The sequence below is a fragment of the Mesocricetus auratus genome, unplaced genomic scaffold (genome assembly GCF_017639785.1).
Source record: "Mesocricetus auratus isolate SY011 unplaced genomic scaffold, BCM_Maur_2.0 Super-Scaffold_100008, whole genome shotgun sequence".
NCBI lineage: Eukaryota > Metazoa > Chordata > Mammalia > Rodentia > Cricetidae > Mesocricetus > Mesocricetus auratus.
The window spans coordinates 20,690,453-20,705,975 of NW_024429192.1; the positions used below are offsets into that span (position 1 = coordinate 20,690,453).

The 15,523-nt window shown below is 35.7% G+C and overlaps 1 protein-coding gene and 1 non-coding gene across 13 annotated transcripts in view; both read left to right on the forward strand.

Moving 5' to 3' along the window:
• Robo2 (roundabout guidance receptor 2) overlaps nucleotides 1-15,523 on the forward strand; it is a 1,424,536-nt gene that overhangs the window by 813,183 nt on the left and 595,830 nt on the right. The gene's annotated exons all lie outside the window — the stretch shown is intronic.
• LOC121142090 lies at nucleotides 11,958-12,114 on the forward strand. The gene has a single exon (XR_005879103.1). It is a non-coding gene; the product is annotated as a U1 spliceosomal RNA (small nuclear RNA).

Below are 15,523 nucleotides of genomic sequence, written 5' to 3' on the forward strand. Positions count from 1 at the left end.
TGGTTACACCCAATGTTAGTACTATGTTGTCACTTATTTATGAATAATTAATGATCAAGAACAAAATTCTGTGTATAACTAACTGCAATTTTTTACATTATAATTGCTATATACTTTTATCCTTTTAATATAGACCAGCCTGGCCTCAAACTCACGGAAATCCTCTGTCTTGCCTCCAAAGTGTCAGGATCAAAAGGACATTCCCCCTGACCCTCCTTTGTTGCTCTTTCACCTGGTTTTACGAAGTACACCTTCACGCCAGCACATTCCTTATGGCATGCCAGCTTGCTCCATAAAGCTGTATGCACTGTTTTCCACCGTGGTGACAAAGTTCACCCACTTTCCTCAAGGAATTAGCAGTAGCTGATATTTGTGCTGCTGGTTATTTTCCCATATTTTATTCTTATGGGTACTGTATCTCATTGAGTATTCATAGAGTAAAGCACTTCCAAATAGGGAGCTGTCTCAATGGATGAGATGCTTTCCATGAAAACATGAAGACCAGGGTTCAGGTCCCCAGAACCCTGATAAATGTTGCACAGGTATGGTGGCCTGCATGAATCCCAGTGCTTGGCAGGCAAATACAGGAAGGTTCCTACGACAATCTGACTAGCAAGGCTAGCACAATCAGAGAGCTTTGTGTTCAATTGAGGGTTCTTTGTCCCAAGTGAGTAGAAAAAATGAGACATCAGATGTCTATGAACAAATGTCTGCATACACACAGAGGTACACAGCTCTTCTCACACACATGGCAGCACAAACATGAGAGCACCCCCCCCACACAAAGACACTTATATGTGTATATACAAAAGTATAACCAAAGAAGAACACTTCTGCAAGATAAATATGCATTGTGTTGACTGTGTGCATGTGTGATTTAATGGCCATATTTTAACTGACTTACTAATTTTACAATCTCAGTTAGGTACTTTTATTGTAATATAGTTTTATAGTAATTACATGAGTGACCATCATAATATGACAAGCAATAACAATATATCTGAATTGCTGAATTTATCAGGGAATACTTATTAACTTATAAAGCACCTCTATATAATAAAGGACTGAAATTTTTAAGTCATGTGTGAACAGTGATAACTAGCCCACTTAAATTACAGTTCATATTATATATACTAAGTATGATGTTGTCAGAATAAATAATGAAATGGCAATGTACTTTATTTGAATTTCTGATATTTGACATTTGTATTTTTTTGTCATTTTTATTAACAGTAAACAATTCAATAATACCTTTCAATTATAACTCAGAAATAATCTATCACTATAGCCTCACAAATTCCTCTTTAACAGCGATGTCAGTCTTAAGTAACTTGGTGATTCCTCAGCCCCTGGTGTGAGAAAAGTGAGCTTTTATTTTCCCCTCAAAAGAATGGAGAGATGAAAAAAGAGGTTTATTCTAGCTTTAATCTTCAGCATATTTGGGTCACCTAACATTTTTAGTACTATAAATATTCCTCATAAATATACACTCTAATATTCACAGCATAAAAAGAAAAGATATATTTATTAGTTACCAATTAGGGTAGAAAACTCCTAGCGAAGAAATGAGTACTTTCAAGAGCAGTCATTTCTTCCACATGTGGGACAGTAAGGAGGAAGGTTCCTGTGATAACACCATGGAGAGCAGGAGGTGTGGTAATTGGACACCCTCCTGTGAAGTTCCCTAATCACCAGAGACAGATGCAGGGTACATGTAGCCATCCCATAATCTTCAAAGGGAAAAACCCTCTTTCAGAGTCCAGTCTAGTGTAGCACTGTAAATAAAGCCAGATTTTTATTTTAACCAGTGAAAGAAGCAGTTTTCATAGAACTCTTGATCCAGATCAAAGTTCCTGCTTGCAATTGTTTTTTAGAGTTTATTCTTGGACACATCTCAGTGCTTGGAAAAACAAAAGCTCTATGCACTTTAGAAGCTAAAAAAGACACTCAAGCATACACATGGAGGTGACGGTTAAGGAAATGAGGAAAATATCAGAGAATAATGACACTGGTAAAACTTATATTGAAATGTTAGCCACACTTCCCACTTAGGCTGAAAAAAATTTGTCTCTTGGACTTGTACCCAATTTCACAAGTGTTTAGTGGTGATTATACTGTAGTGTTAAATTTAAGCAATGCCATTTTAATCACTCAGCTTGGATTGTTGTGTCCAAATTCTGAAACCCCCAAATCACCAAGAAACCCATTTCAGTCCAAAAGCAAATAGTCTTTTATTGTAGTTGTTTAACGAGCTCACCCCATAAGCTCAAGCCCTGAGTCCTTTCATGGCGGTAGATACTTGGAGAAGGCCCCCTAGAAACCACCAGGCGGGGATCCTATAGGGCAGCATAAGGGGAGTGTCTGGGAGCATGCAACATTCTCAGGATTGGTGCACTTCCAGGCTTGGACAGTCTGTCCTGTGTTGACTGGTCAACTGGGTTTTAAGCCCTCTCAGGGCGGTTGCTATGCTCTGCAAATCACTGCTGTGCACTTGTATATAAAGCACACCCAGAGCCATAAAGCACAGCCCTGCCAGCTAACTTCTGATTGGCTCCTTGTCATGAGGGTATCTGACCTCCTAGTGAGTAGGACAGGGGAGGCAGGTATGATGAGCACATGTTAGCCTGTCATGGCTGCTAAAACAGTGGCCTGGCCCCTTCAGGAGAGCAATTTTCTTTCCATAGAAAATGTGTCTTTCATTTATTAAATGGCCTTGACATTCATAGAGATTTATTAAAGTTTGACAGGTAGCATCTTATCATTTGTTAACCTTTTGGGGTGTTAATTTCATATCAAACAAAGTAGTTTGAGAAGTATGTCTCCACTGTGTATTTGTTCCCAGTTGGTGCTGTTTGTGGATGCTTAGAACATATGCACGGACTTACTGTTTGTCACTAGAGGTGGGATCTGAGAGTGTAAGGCCTCTCTCTTACCAAACCCAGTTTGTTGCCCATGCCTTGTGTTTGTGATTCAGACATCCAATCAGCCTCCTGCTGCTGGCTGCCATGCCTCCACTTAGATCCCTCTGCAGTCACATGACAAAGTAAGACTCTTCTGTGAATTTCCTTGGTCGTTGTGCTTTATCACAATAATAAAGTAACTAATACACCCTTTACCATATAGAAAGGCAAGGAGAAACACACAGGGCTGTCCCCATCAAGTCATTTCAAGTCACCCTTGAGTTATGGTTGATTTCTTTAGCCTTGTTACTTTAAATCCCACACATGGTTCCTCAAAATGATATGATTGTTAATTATTAACTATTGTTCTCATAAGTATGTTTTAAGGATTATATTCATGAGCATATAGTTTTAAGATGGAAGTCTCATTATTTTGAAGCAATACTAATGTAAGATTTTTGTCACACTCTGTGAAGAATAGCTTACTTGCTTTCCAAATTTTCCTTAACTTTTTTTCTAATTGTAAATTAGTTGGAGTCCCTTTTTTAAACTCACTGGAAGATTTATCATTGAATGACCCTATAATGTGAGAAACTGCAAACTGTGGAAGCTAGGCCAAATAGTTGAGATTGTTTTCAGTGTGAATAAGTCCTGGAATTATCACACTTGCCCCAGCCTCTGGATATAGCCTCATTTGCCCCGCAGCCCTCCAAAACTGTAAGAAACAATTGCTAGTAATTGGGAAAAAAAGTCATCATGCCGGCAGCCTGGCAGCTGAGACAAAAATTTGCGACCAGTGCTGCAAGCCTGCTTGCAAGAGCCTCAAAACACATGACCGGGGAAGCTGCTGGGCATCGTTAACATTCCTGTGGCTCATTTGAAGGCAAATCTGTGGCAGTCAGCAGAAGATCCTTGTGACCACATCTGAGGCTTGGCATTTCTGAGTTGCTGCGTACAGTGAGACCCTGGGAGCCATGGCGATGCAGATGTGTGATGATGGCGGCGTCTTTTCCGTCTGGTGTTTTGCATCATCTCGTCTCACAGTTGCATTTAAAGGAAAATGGACGAAGAAACACAAAATAAACCCACAGTCTTGTGATGCTTAAGCTAAGCCATCGAAGCTACAGTATTGCTTAGGAGTAGATTAAATACAGAATAAAAGCAGAATCCCAACATAAATAAAACATACCCAAGGGAGACCTCTCACATCAATGAGATTCTGGCTAAAACCGACTTGCACAAGAGCAACTGCATAAAGACACCAGGCGCTAGTGTGAGCTTCGGGTGTGTGCCTTTTGGGTTTCATTGACCATGCTAAATTCAACTGCAACTCTCTCACAGTTCATTATTTTATTTACCTAGTTTATTTTGACTGCAGAATATACCCATTAATACATTGTCTTTCTCTGCTGTTGTTGTTTAAATTTTTTTAAACTAATTTTTAGTTATCTCTAGGGAAATAATTTGAAGGGCTTTACTGTATTTTAAATCCACAGCTCATAGTAGGCACTCAATATATACCAATTACAAAAATAATTAGTTAATTCTTTCTTTACATTTGACATAGACTATGGCATTCTGTAGTTCTTATACTGACTAACATAAATTATTCCAATTTTTTTTCTGGTGCCAAAAGACTCTTCTCAATTTTAAGTAGAAATTTCTTAGTTTTTACTATATTTTGCCCAAAATGCTTGAAAATGTTTTCTTTCTTTAACATTTTCTTTATTTAATTTACTAGGATGTGTTACTATACACCAGAAACTTCATTACATTTAATGTTAAATAACCTTTTTAATTTTTCTTTATTTCCCTATCTCTTGATTTATACCCTTTTTTTTACTGGGTCTCCCTCATCCTCCATTTTACACACCTCCAAGTGCCCATGTTCACAACAAAAAACATGTCTGTTTTAGTTAGCCTTCTATGGCTGTGAGGTGACAACATGACAAGGCAAGTCTTGCAAATGAAATCATTTAATTGGGGCTAGCTTACAGTTTCAGAGGTTTGGTCCATTTCCATGGTGGGTAGCATGACAGCACACAGGCAGATAGGATGCTGGAGAAGTAGCTGAGAGTTCTACATCTGGACCAGCAGGAAGCAGGAAGAGAAACAATGGCAGCTTGGTCTTTGGAAGACCTCAAAGATCACAGCCAGTGACAGACTTCCCCCAATAAGGCCACACCTCTTAATCCTTTCAAATAGTACACTCTCTAAGCTGAGAATTTATGTATATGGACCTATGGGGACCATTCTTATTCAAACCACAATAATTTCCTTTCTTGTTTTTTAACCTATTCATAAATCTTCCTTGTTAAAATGCCTTCTTCAGAAATGTGAGAAAACATTACAAATGCATTTTGTATATTGCCTTCCTCACTTGACAGTAATGGGGACATTTGAGGTAGATTAAGTTTACTGTTGTAAAAGCTAAATAATGTAATACATTAGACATTACCGTGAATGTTTCAGCAATTTCTTAATTGGGTTTCTTTACATCTGGTTCATGCTTCTTTGTATATTATAAGGAAGACTATTTACATTATACACTTTTAAAATATAAAAGCTACAATATTTTATACTCACTGACCACCCATTATTCCTTATAAACATATGAACTTTTAATCAGTTTATAACCAGTAGAATCATATAGTATTAAGGGTTTTAAAATTAGTTTTTTACATTTCTTGATACAAAGGTAGTCTTCAATTCATAAAATTCTAGAAAATACTTTGATTAAGTCTAACTGGAATTTCAATCAAATATGTGTATATGTTTCAGAAAAAATATATGTATCATGGTTCAATACCTTAGTGTTCTATATATGTATACATGTAAGTAATTTGAAACAGCACTCTATTATTCAAATTTTTATGTGTTACTTTTTTATTTTGATAACAATTTATTTACTTATGCATATTCTTTAGAGGTTTAATAAAGAATTTTATTACCGTTTGTTACTTGATTTATATCATGTTTCTTTACATTCCTTGATCAATTTCTTACATACATTGTTAAAAATAAAATCTGATATTCAAATAATGTTATATTCCCAAAATAAACCTGGGAGAACATCAGCACTTTATACTTAAAAATTTGTAGTTTCATCCAAGGTGATGTTTCCTTCAGCCTTTTTTATTAACAACGTTAACACATTTGAAGTGAGGCTGGATTACAGTAACTGGAAGTCTTTCTCTTCTGCCTGACACCCTCAATTGTATCTCTATTTTAGAACTTTTTGTTTGTCTGTATTCTAGAATTTTTAGCTGTCTCATTGCTGGCTCTAAACATGCCTATAACCAGTTGTCTTGGAGCCTGTCCCTTGCCTGTCAGTTGCATCTGTCTCCTGACTTATGGTTGGATGAAATTCTGATGTGGTTCCAGAGGACCTTTCAGGCAGCTTAGATGAGGATGGATAACACTATCCATCTTCCATAGCATCCTAATATTGCCTGACAAGTAACAAGAGGCCTCCTTTTCCTCTTCCCTCAATATCCAATCTCTTAGACCAAGGATAGGCGGTTTTCATCTTTTGTTTCTTGAGAACCAGGAATACCCAAGTTTTCACAGTGACAAGCAGGAGCATTCTGTGAAAAGTGAACACAAAAGGTCATCGTCAGATCTCAGCTCTGTACTCCCTTAGCTTAAGAGACAGAAATGTTTGCACTTGGCATGTGAAAGGGAGGGAAGGAATAAGGAAGAAAGGAAGGAGTGCATTTACACTATTATATTGTTTTGTCCTGTAAACTCCAATTGAGAGCTTCAAACATATGGTCCCACAAATGGTCTTGGTTAAATCCAGCAAGTCACAAAACAAAACAAAAAGGCACAAACTGAGGAAAAAGACTTGGGGGTATGGGAGGTAAAAGATTGTAGAGCAATGCAGAGGGGATCAGAAGTAACAATAATTATAATACACTACATACTTATGGGCATGTATATTCCATTTTAATAAAACAAAGAGAAAATATCCATGTGCAGATTAATAAGAAATAAAAAGTATTATAAACATCAAAATATTACATACTATGTAAAATATCAAAGCTGATTTTTGCCTAGAACCTTATAAAATTTGTTTCTTTTCTCAAATATCTAGTAATTTATATAGAGAACTGTGTTCTTTTTATTCTACTATATTTTACCTTTAGTAAACTGTTTTACTTTACAAAAAATGCTGAAAAATAAAAGGCAGTGTTTGTGTTGCCCTCCAGGATGTGTGCATATTTCTGTGAAGGGAAAAAACATATTCAATAATGGAAAATAGCAATTGCTCATCACACAGACTACAGGAACATGTACTGGTTATGGAAAACACTGTTCTTGCAAATTTGTTTTAATATACATTCTGCTAGTAATGTTTCTAAATTTACCAATTAGATTTATGATAAGCCAGAAAGCCTATTGAATCTAGATACTTGAGGCATTTTATATTCCTGACAATTTGCTAGGGTATAGCATCTCTATGTTGGAATACATCTGTGAAATAGCACATTGCACCTTTCCTGTTGTTGTTTTGAACCAAATCTTTTGTTCTGAGTAATTCCATACATTCCTACTATTGTTTTAGTTCTCCATTTGATTCAGAGATTCTGGGGTTTAGACAACTCTGTCCTAGAGTTTGTTTATTTCCAGGATGCATCTGAGTTTGACCTGAATTCTTCCTCTGCTTGATCTAGCTGCATTTGCACCATGACATGCAGACATGATTTCTTATCAACCTTGGCAAATTAGCTGCTCATTGTTGAGCAGCTACATGATTCTCCTCTTGTCTTACTGTTGCCTCTTTTATTTCTGACACATATTTATTTAGTGTGATATAATCTAGGAAAGGTATCCATTTACATCCGTTTTTCCTTTTCCTCAAGGACAGAGATCTTTGAGAGTCCTTCTAGTGTGCTTTTTGTAACAGACAGAAGGCATCTTTAGAAGATATACAAGTTATCTGAAAAATCCGTTGCCCTTTAAAAAAACATAGGAATCCTCGGGAGAGGGCTGAAACTTGAGAGTTTCACTTAGACATTACATAGATTTGAGTAAAATAAATTCAGAGAAAACTTGAGATCTGTATTGAAGTTCACCAATGTGAAGTACAACTGATGGGTTGACTTGTGATATTTTTCTCGTTACTTAGTAAATATCATTCATCCACACATTCAAAGGGAGGAGTTACATTTTGGCTTCTGAGAGGTAAGCTAGAAGAAAAAGCAAAGATGGGAATACATTAGACACAGATAAAATTAAAGAGTAGAAATTGCTAGAGAGATGTGGAAAGATTGGGAGTGATACATGGGAGTAGAGTGCTTGTCTAGGACCTACCAGTGCCTTGGTGCCAACACTAATACCAAGAAAAATAAGAGGAAAGAAGAAAAGAGAGGACTGGATAGTGAGAAAGGGGAAGGGAGAAGGTAACAGTGAAAAGGAAGGGAGGGGACTTAAGAAAATGAAATTGAACAGAATGAGAAAGGAGATGGGATATGAGAAGACTCATACAAAAGTAAGTAGACTCAAGGTCAGGTACTTGAAAATGTAGTGGTTCTAATACGTACCTTGTCAAGGATTGGAACAACTTCTTAAAAATAGTATTGATTTAAGATAGATCAAATAATAAAGCCCTAACTCACACTTCAACCACAGAATGACCCATACTAAGCTGGAAGAAGAGTCTGTGAAAACCCTTATTTTTCATACTATTTCTACAATGCCTGTAACTATCCTGCTCATCACTAAGGATAACCTCATTTATAAAACTTACATTTGTTATACTTTCCTTCAGAATATCCTACTACTAAAGATTATAAATCACATGAAACATTCTGCCATGGTGTGTGCTGCTGTTCTTATTATAAACTGAATTGCTCGACATACTTCTTATATAGCTACTGCCTATTCCTTCATTGGTGAGCCCAGAGTTATCAGAATATTACCTTTAGTAATCCTTATAGAATTCATTTTTAAGTGTAATTTTACCTCATAGAAATATTGGTTGGTATCAGCGTAGTAAAAATCTGGTATTCTTATCACCCACATTGAGTTATTTAACATAGCTCATTTTTCCCAATGCTTAGTATCATTTTCTTATTAAGTTTTAAAGAGTAGTACATCTTTTAACTCTTATTAGATAAGTTTCTTTTTTCAGCAGGTGACAATTAATACAGAGATTCACAACTAATCAACATGCAATGGATAAGAGACTGGTGCAGAACTAAACTTTGAATTGGGTCACCTGTATCATTCCCCACCCCACAAGGTCCACAGATGGTTGTAGAAGAGAGGGAGGAAATATTATATGGGGCAAAACTAGTGGGTATCTGCAACAAAATATTACTTGCTGGAAGTGGTAGGGCCTTGGCACACACAAAGACACAGCAGCTCTATGTGCAGACCTGTACAGAAGTTAAATCAGAAAAACTCCTTGACTGGATATGGGAGAGGTATGCTTATAAAGCCCATACTAGCTGAGTAGCTGTTGCACATGGGATGCTACTGTGGCAGGTTTTTTTCAGTGATAGTCTACTCATGTTCCTTTACATAAATTGTGTTATACCCATACAAACACCTAGAGCAGTAAGTGGACTCGGTTGGTTTGGTAAAAAAAAATTACCAAGAGTTTGGAGGTATGGAAACTAGACAGATAGCTCAGCAGTTAACAGTTCTTGGTTTTCTAGAGGACCCACATTTGGTTCCCAGTACCCATTTTCCATGGCATACAGCTAATGTGAGTTATATCATGTAGTTACAGATGTCTGTAACTCCAGCTCCAGGATATATGACACATTTGGACTCTGAGGGTACCTACACTCCATGCACATACCCACAAGAAGACACAAACATAATTTTAAACACTGTAATCTCTTAAAATCTGATTCTAAAAAGAAACTTGAGAGGCAAAAGTGTTAAGGAAGATGAGGGAGGACACAAAACTAGGAAAGGGCAATGGATTTGATCAAAACATACTACATGTAAGAAGTTCCCAAAGAATAAAAGAAAGTTAAAAATGAGCCAGTTCAATAGTGAAGGTAGTATGAATAGCAAAGCTGTACATAATCTGTATAAAATTTAATGTGATCTTTGCATAACATGATCATTAATTAAATGAGTAAAGAAAATAACTATCCCCCAATTGGCCTGTGGCCCATCTTTTAATACCAAGTAACACGTAAGTCAAAAGTCAAAAGAAAACATGTGAAGCCTAAACACAATGAAAGCTCTCCAAGTATTTCTTTGCTTTTCTGACCTTAAATAAAGTTTAGTGTTTACAAAAACTAATCAGGACTGAAAATTTAGTCTGTCACTCCAGTCTGGAATGACAAACACGTTGATACTCTTTCAACTTTCATTCTTGTCTAAAATAGAAATTTTGCCTACAAAGCAGCATTCTGAGCAGACAAGCAGATGTGTCAGGAATTGACAAGGCAGCATCAAGTAGAAGAAAGTAAGAGATTGGTTTGATGAAGTGTCCAAATAGAATAATATTCATAACCGCAGCCTGCTCATGTTTGTCAAAAGAGCTTCGTGCGTCTTTCCTTCTGTCGCTTACATTGGGAACTGTATTAAGCAATTTACTGAGATAATCCCTTTCAGGGCTGTTGCTCCTCAAGTGTCAAGATTAAGTTTGGGAAAAGAGATCAGAGAAATCACAAATAAGTTTGAAGTTTTATGTATAGCTTGTTATTCTACTCTGTCTCATGCCTATGCGAACGTGAAGAGCCTGCTTGCTAGGAAACTCAAAGGGAATTAAAGCTTCCAAAGTAGTAATCATTGAAACGAAGGCTTCTTAAAATGCAGTAGCAAGATCCCTGGTTTGTGTGTCCCATTTTATAAAAGCTAAGATAGTGTTAATACCTAAGAAAATTTCTAATATAACCTTTATTTTTTTAAATAGAATGGTAGGCTACAAAACCTTTCAAGAGGGGTTCTTCTGTAGTGTAGTATCAAAACAGATATTAAAGCAGGCACACACTGATGTGATGATGTGAGCCTCAGTACTCATAGAGACCGGACTGCAGTGAGAGATAAAAATGAATGTGTAAAAAGCAATGGGGGAAAAAACCCTCATAAATTCAGTCTCATTTCAATATCCTTCCTTGTTCAGTAATCCTTAGGGAACTGATATTTCAGAGTAATTTGAGGAATTTTTCTATGCTTATGTTTTCTTACTCAAAAGTATGGTTTCATAATTCTGAATTAGTAATTGAAATGGTAGGGTAAATTTTATCTCAGGAAAAGATACAATCTTTTGTTGATTTGAAGAGGAAAACTCTTCCTTCAGTCACATAACTTTCTTGTGAGGCAGACATACTTACTGTCTTCAGAAATGACTTACTGTAATATCCCCCTCAAAGTGACTTAATTGGGACATTAATCTAAGCATGTTTGTTATTTCTGAGCTCATTACTGCCTAAGGGAATCCTTGTGCGCAAAGAAAATGATACATCCTTGGTAACTATTGATGAGTCTGTTGAACTTTGATAAGAAAGCAGCTACTTTTAAATGTTTTTATATACTTGTGTCATGAGAAAAAGTATAAGATTCATTTTAATTTGCTAGGAAAAGAGGCACTGTTAGAAAAACCTGCTTATTGTCATTCTGCAAATATCAACATTCAATGAATATGTGTCACAGCAAATATTATGTAATTATTTTTAAAACAGATATTGAAGGAACAATCTTTTTATAATTGTTTCCAAATGTGTCAGATACTCAACTGAATATATTAAATAATTTTTCTGCTAAAATGATCCCAAGGGTCGGGTGAAGGTGGTACATGCCTTTAAGCTCAGAACTAGGGAGACAGAGAAAGGAGGATCTCTGTGAGTTTCAGGCCAGCCTAATCTACAAAGTGAATTCCAGAACAGGCTCCAAAACTACACAGAGAAACCCTGTCTTGAAAAACCAAAATAATAAATGAATAAATAAATAAACAAACACAGAGAAACCTTGCCTTGAAAAATCAAAATAATAAATAAATAAATAAATGATCCCAAGGAAAAGACCATGGATCAAATAAATCTATTTTTGTATTTGGAAACCTTCTATCATGTAAAAAAATATTAAGTTATACTTACCTGGCAGGGGAGATACCATAATGTAGAAGCTGGTTTTCCCTGGGCAAAGCTAATCCATTGTACTCCAGATGTTCTGATCCCTGCAATTTCCATAAATGTATGAAACTTTACAGCATAATTTGTGGGGGACTGCATTCACACCTTGCTAGTTATAAAAACAGAAAAAAGAAACAAAAATCCAAAGTTAATTTTGCACTATACATAGTTGTAATTATAAATGAAGATGTCTCTTGATGATTTTATTTTCACAATCAAAAGCATAGTTTTGGCTCTTGATTGCCTGAATGAGATTAAAAACCATAATCTTGGGAAGGATTGGGAGGGAGGTTATTTTCTAGGGGCAGGCTTGGAGGTTTCAAAAGACTTAGGTCATTCCCAGTGCTCTCTCTGTCTCTGCCTAGTGATTGAGGATTGAGATGTGAGCTCTCAGCTGTTCCTGCCACACTGGCTTTGCTCTGTAGTCATGGACTCCAACCCTCTGAAACCATAATACCAATTAAGGGGTTGCTTTACAAGTTGCCCTGATCATGATGTTTTTTCACAGCAAAAGAGACGTAACTAATACATGGACAAACAAGGTCCTTTCGAAGTGAATGGACATAACTATCAACAGGTAGAGGAATGTTCGCTGCTAAACATAACTCTCATTGACCTGACCTAATCATTTTCTTTTTGTGTAATGATTTGCTCACATTTCTATGTAACCAATGGTATATTGTGTTTATAGTAATTAGAAATGCCTTCTGTCATTTATGGGGGTTGCAATTGAGTCAGGAGAGCATCAGCATGAAATAGGATTGAAGAAGCAATGAAAAAGACCTAAAATGAGGCTAACTTGGGACAGCTATTACTCACATAATTCCTTGTTTTTAAATGAGGTTTGAAAAATGACACTTCTATGCAGCTTGTTTTCCAACTCATTGGTGGACACCTTAGTTACATGTTTCTTAAGTTTACAGTGTTTCAACTATGTGTTATCAGTTTAAAATTTCAAAGGAGTATTATTTGCCATGCAGTTTATCTGAAGATTAAGCCAAAAAAATTATTCTAAAAACTTTAATACAAAGCTATTGAACACAGGATGTAAAAATCTATTATCCATAAATTATACTTATATTTGTGTAATAAAAAGGCCAGAGGGACTGTCATATCCTCATCTTATCATTTGTGTCCCATAACTATGCTGTCATTATCAGCCATGAACAGAGTAGAATTATTTTAATAAGCAGTTTTCTTATATTATCTTTGTGATCTTAAGCAAGTTATTTGTCTGTTTTCACTTCTCTATCTGTTATTGAAAGTGAATAAATGATACCCAAAAACCCATGAATAGCAAGAGTTCAGGCTAGAGTGCCTCCTATCCCTAAATTATACATGAGAGTATTTTATTCTTGTAACAAGAAATACTCACATTTAGAAATAATCTGAGTACACAAGGAATTGATACTCAGTTTCTTTTCCTCTTGCAGCATTTGAAATAATCAAAAGAGCTATCCAAGCCCAAGTGCCTCAGAATATTCATCAAACTACATAGGTTGTTGAGAAAGCATAAGTTCCATTTGGTGGATAAAATCATTTGCAAGCTTGTCAACTCTATCAACACATGATAATCAGTAGGCAATTAACTTTCTCCGTGTTCTTATAATTCTCAATCAATAACATCTAATTGCTCTGTGTTGCAGTGAGTGATTCTCCAGTTAATGACTAAAATGAAACTTCAGAAAACATAGAAGAGGAAATTATTATATCAGAAACAAGTTTATAATCATCTTATAAGAGTTTTATTTATAGATCAAACTTTTGTTTCACTGAATTGAAGTTAATTAGGTTCCGTATATTCAGTATAAGTCAATGAATCTCTTTAAACATAAGGTTTTTTCTCTGAAATAGGAAAAGACCATTAATGATGAATTACTACTCTCACTCATTACTGTGAGAAGTGAAATAGTGAAATGCAATGATAGAATCCAGAGCCCAGTCAGCTAAGATTACATACTTTGTTCCAAGGGAGTCTAAAAATATAGGTCTTATACGTCCAAAGAGCACACAGATAACTGCTGAGTAAGTCAAACATAAACAGGAAAGAAATTTGATAACAAACCTTGGTGGAGGTCCAGATCAAGGCTAATTACTGCCACTCAATGCTAAAAATAATAAGTTAATAAGGTGGGAGGACAAAGGGAAAGGCAACGCATGATGAGCCTTCCTGCTCTAAAATCTGAAACCTTGACCCGCCTTCAAAATGTGCTTCTTCCCATGAAACTGCCTAGGCTGATGTATGGGTTAGCAATTTGGTGGAGGAAGAGGCCAAACAGAGCTATGCTTTGGTCATGTCACCTGTGTTGAAGATGATCATTAGGGAGGAAGCCACAATCTCCCTGATTGTGAAAATATGCCAGACGCTCTGTGGATATAGCATCTAGTTACATTCTCGTGCTCATTAAAGGACAGCAATAATAGGATCGGCTGTTCAATGTCACAGACCTGACCCCGCCTTTACTATAAATTTTGTATACAATATCTCTTTAAAAGTTAGTACCATAATAAGATTAAGAATGATTTAACAAAAAGCAGGTTTTTATTATGAAACTATTTGCATTGATAAGAGTTTCTCTTATGACAGATTAACTCAGCAAAGTAATGACAATGCATTGTAGATAGTCAGTAAATATCTTCTGCCCAGCAACATTGTGGAAATTTCTCTAACTCATTCCCTGTCTTACTAAACAACTACAAGAAGAAGCCAACCTTCTAATGATTAGTTCCCTTTAGATTAAAAAATTGTAAAACTTAGATTGTGTTCTTGATATATATTTATTAAAAATATCAGCTCAAATGGATAACATGTACAGAAGTATTTTATGTCCAGAGAGGTTAACAAAGTATGCTGAGACATATATTCATATATATCTGAAACATTTACTCCTTTTGCATGGAAAAATTCTGTATTACATGAGTGTACCAGTACCATATATATTTCCCACCTATGTGCCTACTCAATTTACAACATGTTATTCAAATAAAGGTTACATATCCTCTTGTAGAATTAAAATGCCAATAGAGATTATTTGCTCAAATACATACATGGTTGAGTACCATAGGGAAAAGAATAGCATCTATTTGGTATACTGGCTTTCACCAAAGTTTTATGTTTTCTTGTGCATAAATTCTGCCTATATCTAGTATTTAAGTGTTCATGTGTTTGAAGAGTATGCAGTGAAATTGTTTGTAAAAGCTGCTGTTGTCCGAATTATTCTTATTTAAATGCATACGTATATATACATATTTATAGAGTCATACATATATTATCAATAAATATAAACATATATCATATATATGATATATATTGTCATGAGCACATATGTATGAGAGACATATTTATGTCTAAGACTACATACTTACTACAAAGGGAGTTATTTTTTGGAGATGGAGTTGCTTTATGATACATTCCTTTGACCTGAACTTTCTACAATAATTACATGGTTGTGACACTTAAATGATACACATTTGCCCATTCATCTGAACATGGACTAACAAAGTTTCTAAGAAAAAAGTAAA